This window comes from Leptonychotes weddellii, chromosome 3 (assembly GCF_054177405.1).
Source record: "Leptonychotes weddellii isolate Sample4059 chromosome 3, ASM5417740v2, whole genome shotgun sequence".
In the NCBI taxonomy this organism is placed as follows: Eukaryota; Metazoa; Chordata; class Mammalia; order Carnivora; family Phocidae; genus Leptonychotes; species Leptonychotes weddellii.
Window position 1 is genome coordinate 76,187,184 of NC_138371.1, and position 26,630 is coordinate 76,213,813.

A 26,630-nucleotide genomic window follows, 5' to 3' on the forward strand; every position below is an offset into this window, starting at 1 on the left:
AAAATATCTCATCTATATTTAGAACAAACAAGGTAGATTTGTTATGTTTCCTTCCCTCTGGTTAATGTCTTGTATATAACATTTCTCCACATCTGGGATTTCTATGAGCCTGGTTATATAGCCCCCTACCTGTCCCTCCCTACCCAGCCTTACTCTGAGATACTAAAGTATCTCTGTCCCTTATTCAGAGATAATAGAAACTGGAATGAAAATATTTTCTACATACGGAGGATGAAATTGTTCTCAGGATTTATCCTTCTAAAACTCACATCTGTGAGTTCTTCAGTATTTTTAATAGTTAATCAAAGTGTTGGTGGTAGAGGTGAGTGAAGATGCCAGCTGCATTTCTATTTCAAGCTCCTTTGCGATGGTTAATGCTGTGTTCATGACTCAGAAGTACAACTTTCCCAACCCCACCTTTTTCAATCACAGGAAACTGGAGCCTGTTTTCTATCTCCATGACTGACTGGAAGTCCCACTAATGTCAACACCATATCCCCACTCAACTCCCCTCAGCTCTCTCTCTCTCTGTCACTCACACACACATACACACACATCACACACACACACTCTTTAGAGAATAATAAGACGGGGCGCCTGGGTGGTGCAGTCGGTTAAGTGTCGGACTCTTGGTTTTGGCTCAGGGTCGTGAGGTGAGTCTGCTTGGGTTTCTTTCTCCCTCTCCCTCTGCCCCTCCCTCCCCGCACTCTCTCTCTCTCTTTCTCAAATAAATAAATCTTAAAAAAAAAAAGAAAATAATAAGACAATTCATATCATTTCTATATTCTAATAAACTTGTATATTTTCTGCTGGTTGATGAAAAATCTTGTAAATGCCTCAATCGTTTTTCTTAAAACCATTGCCCGGTGCCTGGGTGGCTCAGTCGGTTGAGCCTCCGACTCTTGATCTCAGTTCAGGTCTCCATCTCAGGGTTGTGAGTTCAAGCCCTACATTGGGTGCCATGCTGGGCATGGAGCCTACTTTAAAAAAAATATTGCCAACAAATGCTTCCTGTCATTGGTAATTTGCCAGTTGTTTTTTATCTCTCTTTTCCCTGTCCCTACTCTGTCGAACAAACTAATATTAAATCAAATGCACATCCAAAAGTAAATTAAATAATGTATATCTACATGTGTTTATATATATCTGAAATTATAGAATTTTCCTCATTTATCAGTGGGTTATTTTGTAAAGAACATTTGAGTATATTAATACCAAAACTAGAAAAATTAATAATGAGTGGATAATTTTTAGGTTTTTTTATTGAGATATCATTGACATATAACATTATATTAATTTAAGGTATAGCACATAATAATTCAATATTTGTACATTTTATGAAATGATTACCATAATAAGACTAGTTAACATCCATCATCCTACATAGTTACAATATTTTTTTATGAGAACTTTTAAAATCTGCTGTTCAGCAACTTTCAAATATACAACACAGTATTATTAAATATAGTTACCGTACTGTACATTACATTCACATGACTTATTTATTTTATAACTGGAATTTTGTATCTTTTGACCACCAATTTTGCCCCCCCATTATCTATGGCTAAATAATATTCCATTGCTTATATGTACCACATTTTCTTTATCCATTCATCCATTGATGGATATTTAGGTTGTTTTCTTTAGAAATATCTCTCAAATTAATCCATTTCTCTCTATCTCCACTATCACCACTTTTTTTCAAGCTTCTATAATATCTCACTTATTCACTAGCAGATTGCTTTAACAGTCTCCTCTCCAGTCCATTTTCCATAGTACAGGCCATCTTTTTGAAATAAAATCTAAGTATCTAAAAATCCATCTCCCCATGTCCACCTTAGAGCACTTTAATGGATTTATCTCATTTCTTTTGAGATAAAAATAGGAATTCTTAAATAGGCCTGCAGTTTTCAACATTCTAGAATCCTGCCTACCCTCTCCAGCCTTATCTCATACTATTTGCCCCAAGTACCTGCCCTTCTTCCAGTTTCTTGAATTAGATCTTGCTCTCTCCTGCTGTAGGGGTTTTACATATATTATTTTATCTTCTGAAACTACACCCCATTCCCTCCTGCCTCCCACTGTCATCTGGATAAATGAGCTCTAAAATTGTTTATTTTTTAATGGCTGCCTCTTTAAGATTCAATTTAATTAATTAATGAGGGAATTAGTAAGATATAACTAGTTCAAAAGAGATTTCAAAGAACACATTATACACACACATATATGTATATATTTGTGTGTTGAGGAGTGCTGAAATGAATTTACGAATTGATGTAAATCTGATCAGTATCTACAGGGCAACAATTAATTGTACACCACTGGATGAAATCTGTTTGTCTTTGCATGGATATGAATTATTTGCATTACTCTTTGTTTTCAACAATTTACCAAATTATAAAATGACTCAAACACAACTAAAGTTGGACATAATCTGTAGCTGTGCTCTGAGCATAATTTCCAGTGATGTTTTATGCCTCTTTCAAAGTCTCACAAGTTTTCTTGACCAATTCCCCTATTCTGATCGTAAACTCTTGAAGATTATTCCTTAAGGTAATAAAATTAAGATAGTGAGATTACTAAAGCCATAAATTCTCTCTGGAAGTTTTTATAAGGAATCTCACATTTTTAAAAGCCTGTATAATTTACTTTCCCAAGGCAAGAATACTAAGCCCAAGAAACTCCACTAGATTTTCCCAGCTATAATTTAAATTTTGATGGTTGCCTCCTTTTGCAATGCCTCCAAATCTGCTAATATTCATGGTTTACCATGAAGTGACTTTTTTTTTTAAATCTCTGTCTCTGTCCATTTCAGACCAGGTACCAGGTAAACCAGGTACCAGGTCAATTTCCCTGAAAGGATTTTGTTGGCATTGGCTCTAAACATAAACTAATCTTATTTTCTTAAGAGTGCCTTGTCCTGGGGCACCTGGGTGGCTCAGTCAGTTAAGCATCTGTCTCTTGATCTCAGCTCAGGTCTTGATCTCAGGGTCCTGAATTCAAGTCCTGCATAGGGCTCTGTGCTGGGAGTGGAGCCTACTTAAGAAAAAATTCAATGAGCATAATTCTCAAATATGAAATTCTAGATAGGGTCTTCGTTGTACAATTTATTCTCTCAATTATGTCCTGGTAAATGTAGGACAGATTCTTATTGGCCATAAATAAATAACTATATTACCAATACAATAAAAAGTAAGAAGATTTAGTGAGAAATTCTGGAGATCAGTGAGAATCAGATATAATTTTAAAATATTTAATTTTAGTTTATAAAAGCCTAGCTGTGGGTTCAAGATCATTTAAGTAGAAAGAGAAAAGGTATTCTTTTATATCCAGAAAAGGATGTCATTAAAACATCAACCATATTCCAGACAGATAATCACAATAAAATGTCCCTCATCAGCTTGTTCACTCTTAGGTACTTGAGCCTTCATCTGATGGATCTTTGGTTAGCAGTGTCTGCTTCTGTACTAAAATGAGTTCTGAAAAGCATCAGTCCACTGATAACAGTGTAAAAGTTTTATTGCTGATGTGAGCTCAGAAGCCTTTTTTGGAGAATTTATTCTTGAAGTATTAAAAGTTTGAAGTGTCTGATGCAATCATTTCCCAAAAGCTCTGAGACTATCCTTGTTTGAAGACACAACTCTAACCTAAAGCATCTACCAGAGCCTTCATGAAAGTACTAAATTAAGATCTCATTGTAGATGACAGAGATTTAATGGCTGTGGTTTACTTGTTAGTGTAATCCAAAATACCAGAATTAAGGAGACCATGGTTCTCTTTCAAGGTAGAGAATATTTTGGAAGAATTTTGATTTGTGTTTCTGCAGGTGAAACATAGTATAGCCAGCAATAACACTAACACATCTCCAGGGAATTCTTATGAATTTGTGAAAACATACCATTTGTAAAATATATATATTAACAACAATTATACACAAATTTAACATAAGCAAATGGCTGGTCTCTTCTGATTTGACAGACTTTCCCATATAATGCTTGCAATAGTAACACAGCAAACAAACCTAATTACTGCTAGCATTTCTCTTTTTTATAAGGTGAAAGAACAAATACCTTGCAATTTTCTAGTGGACTTTCTGAGAAAATTCACAGAAAATTGTAGGCATTAAAGTTATGCTGAAACTTTTATTTTTAACCTTTCTTTCTTTTCTTTCTTTCTTTCTTTCTTTCTTTTTTAAAGATTTTATTTATTTATTTGAGAGAGAGAGAGAGTGAGAGAGAGAGCCCAAGAGGGGGTAGGGTCAGAGGGAGAAGCAGACTCCCTGCTGAGCAGGGAGCCTGATGTGGGACTCGATCCCGGGACTCTGGGATCATGACCCGAGCCAAAGGCAGTCGCTTAACCAACTGAGCCACCCAGGTGCCCCTTTCTTTTTCTTTCTTTCTTCTTCCTTTCTCTATTTTAGTGGGGGGAGAGGCAGAGGCAGATAGTGAATCTTAAACAGTCTCCACACCCAGCACAGAGACTGACACAAAGCTTGAGTTCACAATCCTGAGATCATGACCTGAGCTGAAATCAAGAATCGGATGCTTAACTGACTGAGCCACGCAGGCACCCCCAAAACTATTAATTTTTTTCCATATTTAAGATTTGACTTGGGGAAGACAAACTCAAAATATTTGTCAGAAGATATTTGGACACTTATAAGATAGTATCATTGGTGCCTGAAGAAGACAGTACCTGGCTACCTATTTAATCACATTGACAAGAAAACATTTAACAGAATAAACATGGATGGTAATGTGATTATAAAGAACCCTAGATCTTTCATAAGTGGGGAAATTTTTTTCTTTAATAGCCAAGGGCATAATTAATTCAACATAAAGCACAGAAAAGTATTCTGGTAAAATATGGTATCTTTGCTTTTTTTTTTTTTTAAAGATTTTATTTATTTATTTGAGAGAGAATGAGAGACAGAGAGCATGAGAGGGAGGAGGGTCAGAGGGAGAAGCAGACTCCCCGCCAAGTAGGGAGCCTGATGCGGAACTTGATCCCGGGACTCCAGGATCATGACCTGAGCCGAAGGCAGTCGCTTAACCAACTGAGCCACCCAGGCGCCCCGGTATCTTTGCTTTTGAGGCAGATTAGGTAAAGCAGGTAAAGATAACGTTTCACATAGTAGTCAAAGGCATTAATCAGTAAACCAAGGATGTAAACCTATAAGATTAAGTGAATTTTGAAAAATTTTAACATCTTTGTCACTTTTTTACTTAGTAGGTATTATATACCAAGACAAATAAAATGTATTTTCCAAGCTTGCTGTTTCATTAGTCTCTTTCGTAGTCTAAAGTAAATTGACATTTTACTTGTGAGGACAGTGGTTCTTGCTCTGGAGTCTGAGAGGTGAAAATTATTTGCAAAACAATACCAAGATGTTTTATGTTAACAGTCAGTGCGTTTGTCATTGTTATTTACAATGATTCAGTAAATATAGATTTTAATAATTTTTCAGTTTTAAAATCTAATAGGTTAAATGTCAAAAGTTATAATTCCCATAAATGGAAGCTCTTTGGGATCCTTAAAAACTTTTAAGAATTTTGGTCCAATTTTGGCCCAGTTTTAGGATGAAATTATTCTTTCTCCTTATAAAACAAAAGCACACACACACACACAGTTTGATTTCTTGATCATTATTACTGTTAGTATAGCTTCAGCCACTTTTATTAATTATTACTTTTAACCAATGTAAATAACTGCTATTTCACAGTCAGGGCACAGATACTTGAGAATGTCTGACAAGTAACAGCATTTTAGCAGACCAACAGAGATCATGAGCACGTACATCATGCCTTTCTACAGCTACACACATTAAGTTCTTCTGCTAAAAGTGTTAAATATTGGGGCGCCTGGGTGGCTCAGATGGTTAAGCATCTGCCTTCGGCTCAGGTCATGATCTCAGGGTGCTGGGATTGAGCCCCACATCGGGCTCCCTGCTCGGCGGAGCCTACTTCTCCCTCTCCCTCTGCTTGTGTTCCCTCTCTCGCTGTGTCTCTCTGTCAAATAAATAAATAAAATCTTAAAAAAAAAAAGTGTTAAATATTAACACTTGCATTATCCTGAACAAAAGCTACAGCCTCTTTATAGCATATAAAAGTAAAGAGCAAAATAGTATTTAAACTTAAAATTATGCTTAGTGATCGATGTTCCAGTATTCTTAGAAATTATGTAGCTATTTAGGTAATTTACTTAAAAGAATAGACTCAGGAAATCCACTTAACTGGGTGTGTATTTGCAATTCACTGAAAGTGAATCAATGAATGTAGTTTCTCTGTTAACTTTATTATGTGCGCAAGTGCCGTAAAATAAGAGCCAGAAAACCTGATACAAGCCTAGGGCCAATGTCATTGATTAGGGCTTGCTCTCGAGTTTGGGCTTTAGAGAAAAATGACTTAGGATCATATCCTTGCTCTACCACTTAGGAGCATAAAGGAAATGATGCCAAGTTTTCCAACCTATAAAATAGACAATTGTGTTTATTAAATGAGTTAATTTTGAAAAATTGCTTAGAACACTATTTGACCCGGGGCTCCCGGGTGGCTCAGTCGTTAAGCGTCTGCCTTCGGCTCAGGTCATGATCCCAGGGTCCTGGGATCGAGCCCCGCATCGGGCTCCCTGCTCGGCGGGAAGCCTGCTTCTCCTCTCCCACTCCCCCTGCTTGTGTCCCCTCTCTCGCTGTGTCTCTCTCTGTCAAATAAATAAAATCTTTAAAAAAAAAAAAAAAGAACACTATTTGACCCATAGCAAATGCTCAGTAAAGGTTAGTTTTCATCATCGTCATCATCTTTAACAGCATCAGCAGCAACATCCAAATTATCAATAGCAATAATAGGTATTTTAGAAAAAACTTTTAAAAAGCAAGTCCATACTCTGTTAGAAATGAATTATCACTTAATCAGACCATCTTAAGGATGAAAACATGGAAATCAGAAGAATTAAATAAATGTCCTGTAATTATAGAACATGTTAGAGAGGACACTACCTGCAGGATATCAATGTGGGATCATATATGCCAAAGGCCAAGATTTCAAATGAAATCCTTAATTTTGGGATTAGAACATTGGATATTCTAGCTCTGTAAATTACACAGTGCATGGCCAACTGGGCTGGGTCACACAAGTTTAGAAAGGGGATTTTTCAAGGTAGTTTCTCTTTTCTCTTTCTTTCTCTCTTTCTTAGTTTAATAAAAAGAAAACATAGTCATTGGAAAACATTTGCAAAATGCAAGAGGATATGTAAAGAACAACATAAAGATAATCCAATTTATAATCTTCCAACCTTGAGATAACCACTCCAAACATGCCAGTGTTTATTTTATTTAAGTCTATCCCTTGATTATTATTATTAATTTTTTTCACAAAACTATTGTTAGGGAATTCAAAGTCCATTTATTTAATAAAAGGAAGAGCTGGGAGAATACCTAGCTATTTTGTTTAATACTAAATTCTTGGCATTTTCATTGGCGTTTCTCATATTTCAAATGTGATTAAGCTGACTTTGCTTCTTTAGCATTCTTTAGGGCATAATGGCCAACAGTTTGTCTTTTGATTCTTGATTTATTACTTCACTGTTGCAATTACCTTAGCTTTATAGAGTATATACCTCTTTTCATCGAAACGCATCACCCCATACACATACACAAATACATTTTGTTTTTCTTTTATGTAAATTGTAGGTTTAGCTTGTCAAGATCCACAAAATAGTCCCATTAAAATTATAGTTTCTATCACACTGAACCTATAAATCTTGAGAAGAATTGTTATTTTTATATATTTATTTTTTCTAAGATTTAGAAAATTCTGGATTCTATTTTCTATTAAAATATACTTGTTTTTTATAAAAACATATCGGTCCTATGCAAACATTATTAAAATTATTCTGGGAATAGTTTTATTTATTAAATTTTGCTACTTTAGCTTCATTTTTTTTTTCCTGCTGTTACCACCTAACTAGTTACTTTTGATATGAGAAAAGTTACTGTGAAAAAAAAAAAAACACGTTTTCATCATTCTTTCCAGTATTTCAACTTCTTATTTACATTTCATGATTTGTTCCTATGATCAGAATTCCCAAATCATAAATCTGTTTAATTGTTTTTGGTTTTAGAGTTACACCAATCAGTAGAGTGTAGGCTATGGAATTCAGATAAAACTTACACCCAGTACATACTGTTTCTTTTGTTGTTGTTAAGATTTTATTTTTGATTTCTACTTATTTATTTTTTTTAGACAGAGAAAGAGAGGGAGGGAGAGAGCACGCACACAAACTGGGGGGAAGAGCAGAGGGAGAGGGAGAGAGAAAATCTTAAGCATGCTCCACACTCAGCACAGAGCCCTACAACCTGATCGCACAATCCCAAGAATCCCAAGATTGACCTGAGCAGAAATCAAGAGTCGGAAACCCAACTAAATGAGCCACCCAGGCACCCCTTTATAGTGTTTCCTTTTTCAAGCATTGGTATTACATTTTATCATATTTTAAACATATATTAATATGTGCTTTCCTTTGTGTCTGTTGTAGTGTATAATTAGTCATCAATATCTTATTAAATTCTATTGTTCTTGGAATACATTCACTTTGTTATGGATGATGAGAAATAAGTGATAGAAAGGAGGAATTTTTGATTGAAAGCTCCGTAAGTTAACACAATTTTTTTTTTTTTTTAAGGGAAGCACATCTTTCCAATCTAATTGCACAGAGGAAAGATTTTATGCTGGATGTCTTGTTTTCTAATGGACAGATTCTCTGACTCTTGGGACATAGCCAGATGTGGAAGCCTAATTGCTATAACCACAAAACCCACAAAAATAGATTTTAGGCAGATAGTGAAGACTTTGGTGTATAAAGTCAATGCTGAGCATTTGTCACTGAATTTTTCAAAGTGCTTTGGAAGCCAAAAATATTAGTAGTTGTGACTCAAGAGTAATAAATGCATATTTGTTATGTAAAGAAGAAATAGACTATAAAACAACTTTTAAACTCTTGCTTTTTCCCTGGCTGTTCATCTACACATAATTTTGCAGAAAGTAGGTTATCAAAATGAAACATTTAAAAATAAATGAATATAATTTATATCAATCTTTCATTTGCCTTTTTAGCCATACCTACATTTATCTATTTGATCTAACGTGCTTTAATTCATATTATTTCTCAATCACTGCCAGCAGTAGAAACAGATTATATAGTAGCTCAGGCAGAAATACAATGAGGGCATTCTAATTAGATTTGGTGGTTGTGGTGGCATGATTGGGCCAGAGTGTGGTGGGGGGAGGGTAATGGTATTCTAATCTTTTTTTTTTTTTTTTAAAGATTTTATTTATTTATTTATTAGAGAGCGAGAGAGCGAGAAACAGCATGAGAGAGGAGAGGGTCAGAGGGAGAAGCAGGCTCGCCGCTGAGCTGGGAGCCCGATGCGGGACTCGATCCCAGGACTCCAGGATCATGACCTGAGCCGAAGGCAGTCGCTTAACCAACTGAGCCACCCAGGCGCCCCGGTATTCTAATCTTAATAGAAAGAGTTCTGGACATGATAGCCCTTTTACTCTTCTCCTTTGTTCCCCTACTTTATTCTCTCTCCAAGGCAAGAAAATAATATATGCCTACAAATATTTTTAAGACATACTTTTATGATAGCCCACTTCTGAGTTTTAGTTAAGAGTAATACTTTAAATTTTATAGCAGGAATTGTCTATACAACTTAAAGCATACACTATTCTTGTTTCTTACATCTACAAGTTAGCTTTTAAAAAATATGCATGCTTACATTTAAGCAGTGTTTTGTAATTTATGAAATATCTTCATTGGATTTAGAGCTAAAAAGTATCAAGTATTTAGAGATCTAAGAAGTATTTAGAGATCATCTAGCCCAACTTTACCTGTGTTCCCACAGCAGAAAGAATGAGAATTGAGATACCATGCTCTGTGTATGGGCCTTTTAACCGCCTCGTTCATATGTACTTTATCTTCTGCCATGTGTTGATGTGATCTCACCACAAACAAATAAGGTGTTATGTTTACTTACATTGAAGAGTCTGATGCACTTAGCAAAGGTTAGTAATTGCTAATGTTGACCCCCATCACCTAAAATACTACATGCCTGTCTCTTATAGGTATTTGAGAAAGAGCTCTCTGCTACTTCATCCGTACTAAGTGGTACCAGTTGCTTCTAGGAATTGATATAGGCATTTAGGAGCAGTAGATATACTGCCCTATTAAGGACAGACATGAATTTCATGATGTATTTTAATTTCTTAAACTTTAAATGTGAAAAAAAACGTGTTGTCAATTTTTCATGTTTTAAGGATCCCCTCAAACTCAATCAGATTGTGACATATAATAGTTGTAATCTTCATATTTAGATATGTATTTTTCTATTAACTCCATTAAAAAAGAAGTTAAGAGTATAATATGACTTAATGTATATAAAATGTTAGCTCGGGTGCCTGGGTGGCTCAGTTGGTTGGGCGACTGCTTTCGTCTCAGGTCATGATCCCGGAGTCCCGGGATTGAGTCCCACATCGGGCTCCCGGCTCAGTGGGGGAGCCTGCTTCTCCCTCTGACCCTCTCCCCTCTCATGCTGTTTCTCTCTCACTCGCTCTCTAATAAATAAATAAATAAAATCTTTAAAAAAAAAATGTTAGCTCAAATAAGGCATTCAAAAAATAGGTTTTCCATTCTAGTTTTCCTAATTTAATTACTACTATTATTTATTATTATTAATTTACACACTAAGTGTTAAATTGTTAGTAACATTTTCCCCTTTTTTACCTGGAATGAGGAACTAGAAAAGATTGTGGGTTTTCTTTTCATAGAAAATTTAAGGTTGATTCTGCAATTTTCTGTGAAATACCCAAGGTCTTAAAATCTCTAAGTGCTATGTTTAGGATACTCAAAGAATTGGGAATCTCTTGCTCTTTTATAGACAGAAGGTGGGGGGATGAATGTACTATCAGAGCTCCAGATGCCTTTATAGAGAGATATGTTTCCATTATTTGGTAAACATAATAAAATATGCCACTGGGGGAAAAACAGCCTCTTTGGTTAAGTTTAATGGGCTAGTTCTTCAATTCAGAATGCATTATGTCTCTCACCAGCTATAGCATCTTAAGGAAGGAATATCCATCCCTCTTTCCTTCAACTACTCTTTCCAACATCCAAAGTAAAGGTGAGAAGACTGTACTGTCTTGTTCCCGACCGTAAAGAAAAAGCTGGTTTTTTTCTGTCTTGTTCCTGACTGGAAAGAAAAAGCTATTTTTTTTTTTTTTTCCAATTGAGGATGATATTAGCTGTGGGAGTTTCATATATGGCCTTTATGATGTTGAGGTATATTCCCTCTATCCCTACATTGTTGAGGTTTTTATCAAGAATGTATGCAGTACTTTGTCAAAAGCTTTTTCTGCATCTATCAAGAAGATCATATGGTTCTTATCCTTTCTTTTATTAATGTGGTGTATCACACTGATTGATTTGTGAATATTGAACCACACTTGAAGCACAAGAATAAATCCCACTTGATTGTGGTGAATAATTATTTTAATGTACCATTAGATTTGAATTGCTAGTATTTTGTTGGGAATTTTTGCATCCATGTTTATCAGGGTTATTGGCCTATAATTCTCCTATTTAGTGGGGTCTTTGTCTGGTTTTTAGAGTCAAGGTAATGCTGACCTCATTGAAGGAGTTTGGAGGCTTTCCTTCCATTTCTATTTTTTGGGACAGTTTGAGAAGAACGGTATTAATTCTTCTTTAAATGTTTGGTAGAATTCCCCTGGGAAGCCATCTGGCCCTGGACTTTTGTTGGGAGACTTTTTATTACTGATTCAATTTCTTTGCTGGATATCAGTCTGTTCAAATTTTCTATTTTTTCTTATTTCAGTTTAGGTAGTTTGTATGTTTTTAGGAATTTATCCATTTCTTCCAGATTGCCCAATTTGTTGGTATATAATTTTTCATAATATTCTCTTATAATTGTTTATGTATTTCTGTGGTGTTGGTTGTGATCTCTACTCTCTCATTCATGATTTTATTTGGGTCCTTTCTCTGTTCTTTTTGTACGTCTGGTTATGGGTGTATCAATTTTATTAATTCTTTCAAAGAACCAGCTCCTAATTTTATTGATCTGTTCTACTGTTTTTTTTGTTTTTGTTTTTATATCATTTATTTCTGCTCTAATCTTTAGTATTTCCCTTCTTCTGCTGGCTTTAGGCTTCATTTGCTGTTCTTTTTCTACCTCCTTTAGGTGTAAGGTTAGGATGTATATTTGAGGTTTTTCTTCCTTCTTGAGGTAGGCCTGTATTGATATATACTTCCCTCTTAGGACTGCCTTTGCTGCATCCCAAAGGTTTTGGACCATTGTGTTTTCATTTTCATTTGTTTCCACATAGTTTTTTAAAATTTTTCTTTAATTTCCTGGTTAACTCATTCATTTTTTTTTTTAAAGATTTTATTTATTTATTTGACAGAGAGAGACACAAGCAGGGGGAGGCGAGAGGGAGAAGCAGCCTCCTGCGGAGCAGGGAGCCCGATGTGGGGCTCGATCCCAGGACCCTGAGATCATGACCTGAGCCGAAGGCAGACGCTTAACGACTGAGCCACCCAGGCACCCTGCTTTTTTTTTTTTTTTAGGATTTTATTTATTTATTCATGAGACAAAGAGAGAGAGAGAGAAGCAGAAGGAGAAGCAGGCTCCCAAGGAGCAGGGAGCCCGATGCAGGACCCAATCCCGGGACCTGGGATCATGACCTGAGCCAAAGGCAGATGCTTAACCATCTGAGCCACCCAAGCACCCTAACCCATTCATTCTTTAGTAGGATGTTCTTTAACCTCCATGTGTTTGTGGTTTTTCCAAGATTTTCTTGTGGTTGACTTCAAGTTTCATAGCGTTGTAGTTGGAAAATACGCATGGTATGATCTCAGTTTTTTTGTATTTATTGAGGCCTAGTTTGTGACCCAATATGTGATCTGTTCTGGAGAATCTCCCTCGTGCACTCAAAAAGAATGTGTATTCTGCTGCTTTAGGATGAAATGTTCTGAATATATCTGTTAAGTTCATCTGGTCCAGTGTGTCATTCAAAGCCATTGTTTCCTTATTGATTTTCTGCTTAGATGATCTGTCCATTGATGTAAGTGGGGTGTTAAAGTCCTCTAATATTATTGTATTATTATCACTGAGTTTCTTTATGTTCATTATTAATTACTTTATTTGGGGGCTAGATGGAGCTAGAGTGTATTATGCTAAGTGAAAATAAGTCAAAGAACGACAAATACCATATGATTTCACTCATATGTGGAATTTTAGAAACAAAACAGATGAATATAGGGGAGGGGGAAAAAAGGGCAAAAAAAGAGGGAGTCAAACCATAAGAGACCCTTAACTATAGAGAACAAACTGAAGGTTGATGAAGGGGAGGTGGGCAGAGGGATGGACTAAATGGGTGATGGGTGTTCTATGTAACTGAATTCTACTCCTGAAACTAATATTACACTATTTGTTAACTAGCTATAATTTAAATAAAAACTTGAAAGATAAAAACAGTGAAAATGCTTAGCAATGTATTGATTCTGCTTCCTCTTAATTTTTAACCTGTTAATTAATCTTTGTGTCTTTGTTATTTAGCATAGAACCTGCAATATTATGATTACTCAAAAAGATTAGTTAAACTGAACAGAGACTATATCAGTGTGTGGTCAGAGTATCTAATGGACTTTCCTTTTAATAAAAAGCCGATATTTGGGGCGCCTGTTTGGCTCAGTCGTTAAGTGTCTGCCTTCGGCTCAGGTCATGATCTCAGAGTCCTGGGATCGAGGCCCACATCGGGCTCCCTGCTCCACGGGAGGCCTGCTTCTCCCTCTCCCACTCCCCCTGCTTGTGTTCCCTCTCTCGCTGTGTCTCTCTCTGTCAAAAAAAAAAAAAAAAAGCCGATATTTATGTTTAAAAAAAAAAGAACACAAAGTGAAAGTGAACATGTTTGTATCTGGATTGCTACAGAGGTAGAACAATTCTTTTTTTTTTTTTTTAAAAGATTTTATTTATTTATTTGAGAGAGAGAGAATGAGAGAGAGCACATGAGGGGTGAAGGGTCAGAGGGAGAAGCAGACTCCCTGCCAAGCAGGGAGCCCGATGAGGGACTCGATCCCGGGACTCCAGGATCATGACCTGAGCCAAAGGCAGTCGCTTAACCAACTGAGCCACCCAGGCGCCCGAACGATTCTGATTGTATTGTAAACAATTGCCAATATTTCATAAAAGTTTTCAAGCTCTTCTTCAAATTACATATTGCATCTTTAAGACAGATGTCATCTATATTAATTTTCCTCCTATTATCTTGTGTGAAGTCATATTTTTGTTTAAAATGTGTTATGTTTTTATTTATTACTAAAGATAGGCAAGGAAAAAAGAAGGAACTTGAAATATTATGATTGTTGTTATCCTCCTTCTATCTGAAACACGTGAATTAAGGTGTATCACAATTATTTTTCTGAGGTCTATGATTAAAAAGATCTACATTTTAATCTTTTCACATTGGTAATCATTTATTTATACAGTATTTTTCAAATTTCTCTTCACTTCTCTCTTCTTAAAATTAAAAAAAAAATTGCTAGTAACTGGAAATAGGGCACAGATATCCAGGAAATGTAATTTGGCAATAAATGCTGTTTTGAAGTACACTGCATGGTTTGTGGATAAATATTTCTTTAATGCGTGTAATTACTGGATCAGCAGAATAAATGTGGTCATGTCCTTGTAATTAATACATTGTCAAAAGTTCATTTAAGTATAATAATTTTACTGGGAAAATGCTGTCTATGTGTTTCCTGCAATAATTTGTTAAATTAAGTGCAATAAATATAAAATTACTCTTAGAAATATATTTATTCTTTTCAAGTTCTTTTTCACTAGGTGTCACAAAATGCTTTAAGAAACCCCTCCACACATCTTTATCCTAGCCCTTACCTCATCAATTAAAAATTCTCAAGAAAGAGTATAGATACTAAATATCACAATTCACTTTTTAAAAAATAATTAATTTCAGCTTTAGAATATTGTAACATACCATATATCAGAGCTTAGGTTGAAAATATTTTGCCACTAATTATGTGAATTGCCAAATGGTCTTGCCCTTAATAGAGAATACTAGTAAAGCATGGCCATTTTCTTCTGCACTCAGTGAACATTTATCTGTGGAGGATGGAGTCACAGAAACACAGAATTCTAGAGCTGGAATGATTCTTAGCGATCGCCCGATGCAACCCTTTCATTTTATAGTCCTGTCACATTTTCCAAGCCCTCCACAGAAGGATCCTGGGCTCTGCTAAGTGAAACAGCTGTGGGCACTCAAGGAGGACATGATAAATTAAAGGTGCTTTCTTTATAGTGTTATGGCCAAAGGGCTGCAGGGAAATATGGTTTACATTGCCTGACATTTCACCTGTGTTGGGCATGTAGCTGAAAGTTCTATAAATAAAGGGCAGTGAAGAAACAAGAGATGCTCAACAGGGTTGGGAATAGAATGCACTGTGAGGTAGACATTGCTTAAAGTGGTATACGGCTAGCAAAGACCTTTTTCTTCCTGCTTTACCAAACTAACTGATGTAAGAGAGACAAAAGATACACAATTTTAAATGTGTGGTAGAGGGTCAGCAGGTGGAAGAGAGAATGGACATTTGCTATGTCAGTGAGCATGTTTTGATAAATTTTGCCCATTTGAAAAAAATGCAGAAACTATGGTTCTAGATCAGAATTTCAAATACTATACAGTTTCAATCAGTTTTCCTATGGATTACTATGGGCCTTATAATCACCTTGCTAGTCCAAAATCTAGTCTACTTCAGAGGATGTAGCACCTTTACAATTAAATCCAGTTCTTCCTATTTTAATGATCCACCTTTCCCTATAATAGACTGCCCATGCTCAATAATTCTTCCAAAGTACCACCAACTCAAATTTACCATGTGCACTTGATGTTGACTAAAGAATGTTTAGTAGGAGAGAGTTATAAGAACTTAGTGAAGTGATAAAATATCCTTAAAATCCAATATTATTCATTGTGATACCTAGAAATATATTACAGTTTACTATCTTGGAAAACATCTCACTGATTATATCTCTTTTTGTAACTCTGGCCTCTTCACATAAAACTTGGGCTCTTCATTCTCACTCAGTTCTTCTCTACATCTTCCTTCACCCTTACTCCCTTTCTGTCCTGAGATGCTTGTAGAGATGTTCTTCTCCTATGATGATCTAGAATTATTCAGTTCTCTCTTTATATTTCCCTCTTCTCCAAGATCACATGCCAGTGGGCTTATCTGACACACTGAAGAGACATCCAGCAGGTTGCCTAAACAAGAAACCATATCTTGTAAATTATGCTACTTTCTAATTATACAAAAACAGCCCAATATATTCTTTTTTTTTTTTTAATTTGATTTATTTGTTTGAGAGAGAAAGAATGAGACAGATAGAGCATGAGAGGGGGGAGGGTTAGAGGGAGAAGCAGACTCTACGCTGAGCAGGGAGTCTGATGCAGGACTCGATCCCAGGATTCCAGGATCATGACCTGAGCTGAAGGCAGTCGCTTAACCAACTGAGCCACCCAGGCGCCCCAGCACAATATATTCTTGTACTAATTTTTTCTTTCTTTCTTACCACTGAAGTTTTTTATTCAAGTAACCATAGGAAACATATAAAATGAGGGCAGGAGGGAAACCTTCACAATGCTTTGGAGGAATTTAAAATCTAGTTGTGAGAAAAACATGATGGATAGATAGATGATAGATAGATAGATAGATAGATAGATAGATAGATAGATGATAGATAGAGAAACCTAGGTGAGAAAGAGAAAATAACCAGGCTTTTAATTATAAACAAATAAGCATTAAGTAATGTGTTACAATATGAATATATGAATGTTCAGAGAGTAAGGAATTCAGAATTTACAGGCTGAGTTGGTAGAATTTTTGGAAGTTTTGGGGCATAGTCTACAGCCCTTGGCCTTGGGCCAGTAGTGTTGTTTTTAAATAGATCCAGTGAACTGAGACAGTGTAACCTCAAATCCTATTAAGGCAGAGTTTAGGGCTCTTCACTTGCAGGGATCCCTGTTACTAATAGTGGTGTGGACAATATGCTGTGTGGTCATTTATTTGCATACATGGTTAAAACATTACAAAAGTAGGGTATTTTAACTCTTTTTTTTTTTTTAAGATTTTATTTACTTATTTGAGAGAGAAAGAATGAGAGAGAGCACATGAGAGGGGGGGGAAGGGTCAGAGGGAGAAGCAGACTCCCTGCCGAGCAGGGAGCCCGATGCGGGACTCGATCCAGGGATTCCAGGATCATGACCTGAGCCAAAGGCAGTCGCTTAACCAACTGAGCCACCCAGGTGCCCGGGTATTTTAACTCTTATTTGTTAAAATTGCTGTCTATCCCTTCTCTGATGTCCTCTCCATTGTACTTCCCTTTCATCCGGTGGTGGTGAAGTAGGCCATTTGGGGATCTTGCTCTGGGGAAGTTTGGTTGAAGATACATTAATTGGGGTTTAATGGGTTATGTTTGTGTTTCAAAGACGTGTTTCTGTAGGGTTGCCAGATAAAATTCAGGACACTAGTTAAATTTGAATTTTAGAATAACAACAGATTAAGTTTTTAGTGTATGTCCAAAAAACATGATCTGTTGTTCATATGAAATTTAAGTTATCTTGCCATTCTGTATTTTGTTTTGCTAAATCTTGCTATTATACACTTCTGTGTTTGGTTTCTCCTAGTCATCCTGGTATAGAAATGCCACCAGATATGCTCTTCTTCCACTGTGCCTACTCTGCCTGCCTCAGAACCTAAAGGGTGTACACTCAGAGGTGACACTGCAAAATGATCAAGCCTTGTGCTTAACTGACCCTGAAAGAATATAGGTAGTGGAAGAGAAACAAAGTTCAGAATCTCCAAAATCAGAAGCTATTCTATGGACATTTTTTTTCCCCCAAGTCTACACCTCATATTAAAAAAAAATCTGACAGAAATTTCCCCAAATTTGACAACAGCCCTAGAAGTTCACATGCTCTTACCAATAATGAGTTGTGATCCTGAAAGTAACTTTTCTAAACTGCTAATTAAAAAAAACAGTCAAATATCATAGAGGAAAAATTTAATTCTCTCTTCATTGTATAAAAATTAGAATAATTAAGAAATTATAGTTCTGTAAAGAGATGATTAAAGAAAGTACCAACCAAAAATATAGGGGAAATATATATTACAGAGATGGGCCAGAAGTCAATTGGTAGAAGTATTATTTTTCAAGATTTTGTGTTATTTACCATATTCAACATTTTTTTAAAAAATGTTATTTTGGTGTGCTTTTTCATTCTAAATAAATATTTATGTATTCATAATTGTGTGTCTTTTTTCTTAAAGAGGGTTCCCAACACTCTAAAGGCTTTAGGCTTGGTGTGATGTCTTGAGAATCGTCCAGAGAGTCATAAAGTTATTTTCATACTGTATTTATTTGGTCTGTTTTCTAGGCCTTGATTCTTTTCAGTTTTAAGAAAATGAGCGACTGTGGTTGCCTGGGTGGCTCAGTCGGTTAGGTGTCTGCCTTTGGCTCAGGACATGATCCTGGGGTCCTGGGATCAAGCCCTGCATCGAGCTCCCCGCTCAGCGGGGAGCCTGCTTCTCCCTCCCCTTCTTGCTCATGCTCTCTCTCGCTATCTCTGTTGCTATCTCTGTCTCTCTCTCAAATAAATAAATAAAATCTTAAAAAAAGAAAGAAAATGAGCAACTGTGATTTTGAGTCAGTTACCAACTACTGTGGGAATGATTATTGGGAATTATCTATGGTGTCAGATTACCTGTGTTCAATCCATACCCTTTCCTCTTTGTACTTTTATGATCTCAGGTAAATTGCTTAGCTCTTTCTGCCTCAGTGGAACAAATAAGATTATTGCTAGGACTAAGGGAAAGGATACATGTGATACACTTAGAAGAATAGTTGACACATAGTTTAAAGTTTCAATACATTGTGAACAATGTTACTACTGTTATTATCAGTGTTATCATTAGGCTAAAAATTCACCTGATTTAATTCATTAAAAAGCAATAGGTATAAATGGAAGAAGGTTAGGCTTACAGTCTCATGGATCATTTAAAAGTTATTTCATTATGGGGTGCCTCAGTGGCCCAGTCTAAGTGTCTGACTCTTAGTTTGGGCTCAGGTCATGATCTTGGGGTTGTGGGATCCAGCCCTGCATCCTTGGCTCCAGACTCAGCACAGAATCTGCTTGTCCCTCTCCCTCCCCTGCACATGCTTTCTCTCTCTCTCTCTCTCTCTCTGTCTCAAATAAATACATTAAAAAATAGGGGCACCTGGGTGGCTCAGTCAGTTAAGCGTCCCACTCTTGATTTCAGCTCAGGTCATGATCTCAGGGGCCTGGGATCCAGCCCTGTGTTGGTCTCTGTGCTCAGTGCAGAGTCTGCTTATCCCTCTCCCTCTGCTCCTCCCCCTGTTCACTCACACACTCTCTCTCAAATAAGTAAAATCTTTAAAAATAAATAAATAATTAACTAATTTAAAAAAGTTATTTCATGAGAGCATCTACATAAAGATAGACAGGCTTTAATAAAGTAACAAAAAGAAATATGTGTGACCTCAAGTGTCCCTACCATGCAGCACCAAATAAGAACCATCCTGAAATTTATAGGGTTATGTTCATATGTATCTGTCATCTGGATTTGGGGTTCTTCGAGTTTTAGAAAAAAAGAGCAGCCATGATTTTGAAGTAGTTACCAACTACTTATGCTCAAAAGATAGAAGTTCTATAAAGAAGATTTTCTTCTCATTATAAAGGAGAAAAAAAATCAGCATATGATTCCTTCACAGTGTCAAAGTGATTCAAAATAAAATAATAACATTAAAAGTCACATTTGCTCAGTTCCCACTAACACCACATCCACAATTGGGCCATATAATCAACTTGATTTTCACAAGGAGAAGGCAGAAATTGTCCATCAATCCAGATGATCTTGGCTATGTTGTGCAGTTATGGGAAATGAAATACTTGCTAACCCTGAACACTGCTCATAAACTTCTCTGATATCCATTAGTTCAGTGTCATGATTTGATGATAAGCATTCAACATAGAATCAAGTGTATATTTGAAGCAAAGGAAAAGTAGTCACTTTACATATAAGGAAATTATCATAGGCATTGAACAAAAACACAACAGGTTTGTGTGAGATGAAGTATGTGTTATGGACTGAATGTGTCTACCTGAAATTCCTGTGTCAAAGCCCTAACTGCCAGTATGATGGAGATGAGGTCTTTGGGAGGTAATTAGATCAGTTCATGAGGGTGGGGCCCCTTTATAAGAAGATGTATATGAGGACACAGTGAGAAGCTGGCCATTTGCAAGCCAGAAAGAGGGCCCTCACCAGGGACCCGAATGAGCTATCACTTTGATGTTGGACTTCCCAGCCTCTAGAACTGTAAAAGATAAATTCTGTTCTTTAAACCACCCAGTGTTGTTATGCCAGTCTGAGCTGACTAAGACAGTATGCATTGAAAATTATCCTCTAATAATTTAGGAAAACTCCTAATTGGCTTCATTGAACTCTGATATGATGTCATGATGTCATTCTTTGTGATGATGACCTGTGCTAGATTTCCCTGCAGTGTGCTCTCTCCCATCATGTTGCTCCCAGTATGCTCTTCCCCTTAGTATAGCATTTGTCCAAGTCAAATGTAATTATAGATTCTGTCACCCCATTAGGCCCCAATTTCCTTGAGTCCCTTGTGCCTACTACCGCTTTGCACAAATTATGCTTTCAATAATGTTTAACTAAAAGAATGAGACAGGGATACATATGTTTTACTTTCCTAACATTTCACTTGGCTACTTTCATATCTTCTGACTGCAATACTAGTTACATTATAATTATGGGAGTAATTCACATTGGACCTTTCCATTGTTATTTAAAGTCCTCAATCCCATTTTGAATGAGAACCTCATGCCTCTGGTTTTATAGAATTCATATCTAATACATAAGTATATCAAATAAAGATGCAATACATATGAGGCACAACTAAGTATTAAACATAGAAGAACACAGTAGAACCTTGATCTTCACATCTCAGAACATGGTTCCAAATTTCTAGTTAATTTACAGAGAGTGGAATGTTACCAGGAAAACGTATTTCCTCCTAAAGTCTATATTTCACTTTTCTAAGTGTTTACTGTCCTGGATCACCACCCTATTTAAACACATATTGAAGGAGCACAGAGTTCTTTACTGAATCCTAAACATCATCAGCACAGGGACAAATGCTTAACTAAGGCTCACATCTATCATTCTGGTTGGTACATATGGTAATTTTCTCTAAATTGGCTGGTTTTCTCAGGCTACTGTATCATCCTGAGATATTAAGTTTTTAAATTGGCTCTTCCCACCTCTTTTAAAGTTAGATGGCTGATTGCTGTCACATAATTTAATGATCTAGTCCAATCTATACAATGACTGTGTAACACGGGCAAGATAATTGTAGATGAATTGCATGCCATTAATCAGTTGGCTTTTTGTTCTTACATGTTCCATTGCTTATCATTCAAGGAAGAAAATTGTCTTTTGACAGGGGTCCCATTGCAGCCTTTTTACTGTCCAATAACATCAAGGTTGAGATTTCAAAAGATAAATGAGAATGATCTAAGTGGGGCGGGAGAGGACTTAGTTAAAAGGCCTGTTTATCTAGGAATTATTTTTGGAGAAATTAAAAGTTTGCCTGTATTGTTTGCGGATAGGTTGTTTAATAAGGCTTGTATATTTTGAAACATAGGAATAGTTTAAGTAAAATAGATTTTCTCATTTGAGATTCATCAATTTATGCAAGAGACTACCCTTCATTGAGAAAAGGATAACACCAAAATTCTAACTCTTGGTAGCATCCCCATTCCTTCCACCCCCAATAAACAATGACTCTATTGGCATTGGAACTCTATCTTAAGTGATAGCCTAGTCCCTCTATCCATTGTCATTATACTTTACCCCCTCACAGGTAGGAAACATGCCTTTTCAATCATCGTACTCCCACAGCTTACCTCAATTATCTAGAATTTATTAGATGCTCAATTAATGTTTCTTCAACTAACCCAATCTATTTTTGATCTGCTGCTAAGGAGTTATTACTAGGGAAATAAATCATGAGCTGTCTGGTGGGGAAAGTCAACACATTTGTGTAGTGACATTTCCAATTGTATAGAAGATGTATTTAGCCATTTGAATGCCAGTAAAGTTCCATCGTGTAATGGGTCGCACTCTGGACTCTGAATGCAAAGTAAAGGCCCCACTTATATTCAACATGCATTATGGGGTTTTAATTTAATTTTATTTAATCTTTAAGGATGATGACAAAATCAAATGAGATTTCAAGATAATGTTTTATTAAACATTATATCTATGTCATTCTATTTACATACACATGTATATTACCTATATAAGCAAGTATATGTGTTCTTTTTTTTTTTATCTTTTAAGTTAACCCTAGACTTTATGAGTTAAATTCCTGATTGAACCACTTGTAGTAAATTACTCCTCTGATGCATCTCAATGCAGGGGCCAGGAAAGGAGATGGACTTTGCTTGTCTCATAGACAGATTTTCTTGCTGTTGTACCAGATGTTCTTAAATGTGCGCTCTGTTCTTCTTTGAATGTTTCCACTTGTATCCTCTGGGGTAAAGATGTTTCTATGGGAATGACTGTCAGTCAGGAAAGCGTGCTTCTTGATGATAACTTGAAGGCAAATCCTTACTGTTGTGAGGAGACTGATGGCCCCAACAGTTATAGAAGCAAAGTTAAAAATCTAGAGGAAAATATTGTTACAAGGTTATTTCAAAATCAACATAAAATATTTCTTTTAAACAAAAAATATGTGAACAAAGAATATCTTACACATGGTATTTATTTTATTTAAGTGATAAATTAAAGTTTTTAGGTAAAAACAACAGCAAAAAGTAAATAAAACAATTTCTCCAGTCTTTTCTAGCTGCATCTTCACCTATAGAAATCTTAGCTTATTCATAACTCCTATTGCTTTCTCTTCAAACTTCCGTTTTCGTATAAGCTATAAGATGGCACCCCTTGATGAAAAGCAGATGTTTTTTTCTTGCTTCTTTTTCCTTTTAAGAGTGGTTGGATTTTTTCAGTACAATGCATAACACTAACCCTTTTTAATAAGCAAGAACATAGCCATGACACTTAAGTGAAAACAGGGCAGAGAGGCTGGTAGTCATACAAGGAGGGCTTCATCAAACACCAGGACATACGAATATGTAAGAATGAATGATCAGAAGTGGGCTTTGAATCAATTTTATCTTCACCATTTTAACATCAAGAAGAGTTGTTAGTTGTAAACCAATTGTTATGCAACTTAATGAATTACTTAGGAAAATCAGTTGCAATGATAGTATTGGTGCAAACTGATCTGAATATAAAAAGTAGAATTAGAATTCTCACACGATACTTTTCCACCTAGAGAGACTACATAATACTGCTGATAAGATGTTCTTTGTAAAGTTAATCATAGGCACTTCTTCATTTACTGCATTTGATTTCTATAATCCATTCTTCTCTGTGATACACCACATTTTATACTTGTGTTATTTCTGCCGTGTGTACGTGTCTTGTGTTCTGTCCGGATGGTCTAGTTAATTTCTTAAATGACGTGTGTAAATTGGCTCCAGTATTATTTTTCCTATTCCTTTTTTGCTTCCTTCAGTGAATGAATGGCTGTCATCCAGAGATATAAAATATCAAGACGTCTGCTCAAAGACCACACTTGGACTGGTAAGAGGGCTACAGTTGCCTGTGTGAACCTCAGAAAGAGCTGGAGCATTCTGGAGCAAATTCACAAACAGAGGAGTGTCATATGAATATCGCCTAAACCATTTTTAACATGGGATTTTCCAAAGATGGGATCATAAACTCCAGAAGATATATGTCAGCTGTCACTCCTATCTTTTGTTCCCTACATTGTGCATTTTTAATATAAACAAAATATTTTCCTCAGAGGTGACTGGGTAATTGTTTTGGTGGTTACATAATTTTATATCTTAGTGATGAAATATTTATGCATGCAACTCAAGTTATCTGTTATAAAAGGAAACTATTTAACCATAGTGGACTAATGGTACATAGGGAAAATGGATGTCAAAAGGAAATTTATTATATCTTCCAAGTACTGCTTTCTGTGATAAAATGCAGTTTGTATGATTGTGAAGTAGCATTGTTTATTTTTCCAGTCAAAAAATCACTGTCAAAAGTATGTTTGGGGAGGAAAAAAATGGCCTTAAAACAAATGTATCACAGGGAATATCTAGGTTGTTTCAAAAAAAAAAAAACAAAAAAAAAACCAGGGCAGCATGTTAAAAATGAACATTTCCAATACAATTTGTCACCCATGCATAAATCTTGCTGACATTTTCAGTCACTTTAATAGCCTGCCCATTTTATAAATCAGTATGAACTTGCACAGTTGCAAAAAGTGTGTATTTTGAACATCTCATTTGCATACTTTACCAAAAGCCAATGAGGCAGTGGGAGCAGCACTGGTGATCATAATACGTGTTTGGGGAAAGGCAGAGAAATCACTAATGGCTTTGCCTTTAGGGATTTCTGTACTCCATAGGGGACGAAAATGAGAAATATTTTTCAAACAGCAGGGGTAAAGGTTTTAAAACTAGAAACACATGGAGTGATAAAGATGTTAGTGCCACAGGGCGCATAGCAGGAAAAATTTACAATGTAAAAACTGTAATTTCAGCATTAGGAAGTAATAATCGTGTTTCATCATTGTTATTAAAGCATGACCCTTAAAGTCACATAAATTAGATATAAGTTTCAAGAGAAGTTTATTAATCTTTAGCAGGAAAATATTAGGAAAGTTTATTATCAGATAAGATTTTCAGGGGAAGACTTGTTCTTTTGATCGTGTGTGTGTGCATGTGTGAGTATGTGTGTGTTTCTCAAGGAAGTGTGTATCATTTCAAAGAGTAAATAAAACTTTGCTCACTGTTATCCAATGAGTATCAATAATGCGTACAGATGGATTGTTCTTATTCTTTTTTTTTTTTTTTTTTTAAGATTTTATTTATTTATTTGAGAGAGAGAGTGAGAGAGAGAGAGAGCACAAGAAGGGGGAGCAGGAGAGGGAGAAGCAGACTCCCTGCCGAGCAGGGAGCCCGATGCGGGACTCGATCCGGGGACTCCAGGATCATGACCTGAGCCGAAGGCAGTCGCTTAACCAACTGAGCCACCCAGGCGCCCTGTTCTTATTCTTTTAAATTAGCAGTTTGAGGAGATAACATGATATACATAGAATGGAGACTGACCTATCCAGAATATTTCTACTTGTCCAGAATAGAAGGGTAGATAGAAACTAAAACATACTTTGAATACAGAATGTTTCTTAGATGACAGTGATGGTAAAACAATGTTGTTAACATAATTAAATAAATTAGTAAAAATTTTAGGCTTCTTGGAATACTGGAAAAATTTATATACCTAAAAGATGAAGTTTTATTAGTTGCTCTGTGACAAAATCGATGAAAATCTACAGCTGAGAAAGGGACAAAAACCTATAATTATCAGTGGACATTAATGAGAAAAGAACAGTTTATGTAAAGAAGATAATTTATTTAGTGGTGAATATGTTGATGTAGAACTGAACATGAAGATTATGGGCAAAATATTATTTTTACCAATTAAGACTTTTTTCAAAAGTCTGGCTTTAGAAGTTGTGAACTAAGCCTGTATCTTTGTGCAATCATTTAGGTAAAACTCAGTTTTGTCAAGGTAAAGGGGGAAAATTTGTTTGTAGATTAATTGTTCAATTTTCTTCTCATTCTCTATTTTAACATTTATGGAATAGGATGATGAGTTGTAATCACAAAATTTATATAAAATAATTTTGGGATAGCAAATATTCCTCAAATACATTATAAACTTAGACAAACCAAATTTGTATTAATACAAAATCAGAAATACACATTTTTGTTTTCAAGTAAGAATTGTTTGTAAAAAATATAAAGAAAATATAAATAAGCATAAAAAGTAACTATTTCTTATGACACAAACATAGCCACTTTTAACATTCTCATCTGCACTATTCCAGAATTCTAATTATATATATATATATAATATTACATATATAATATATATAATCTTATAATTTTTGTTTATACAAAATATTATAGAAATATATATTTTTAAATGTATGAGTATCATTATTTTTTGGCACATACAATAAATGAGCTATGTATTAGCAAAGTATGGCCAAATAGAAAGCATACAGAATTTGTTAGAATGAAAATTTAGGATCGTTTACAATTATATTAATTGAATGCAGGAATCTGCCAATAAGATACTAAGCTTGTGTAATACACCCCATCTTAATAATAAGTCTGCTACTGATTTATTTAATAATGCCTTCTCATTCATAGATATTGTTTATATTATTCTGTAGTGACTATTTTAAGTGTTTTGTGATACTTTCAAAATTCAGATAGATGGTGTTATTTATCCTCTTTCAAAAACAGTAGCCATCAATAGCAATAAGTTGGCTGGAAGTCCATCTTCCATTGCAG

The 26,630-nt window shown here is 35.6% G+C and overlaps 1 long non-coding RNA gene across 1 annotated transcript in view; it reads left to right on the top strand.

Moving 5' to 3' along the window:
* The window catches only part of LOC145720799 (uncharacterized), a 174,933-nt gene extending 150,599 nt beyond the window's left edge, over positions 1-24,334 (top strand). Inside the window, exon 3 of the long non-coding RNA XR_014144010.1 lies at positions 23,765-24,334. This is a non-coding gene — a long non-coding RNA (uncharacterized LOC145720799). The remainder of the gene's footprint in view (positions 1-23,764) is intronic.
* Positions 24,335-26,630: the final 2,296 nt, after the last annotated feature.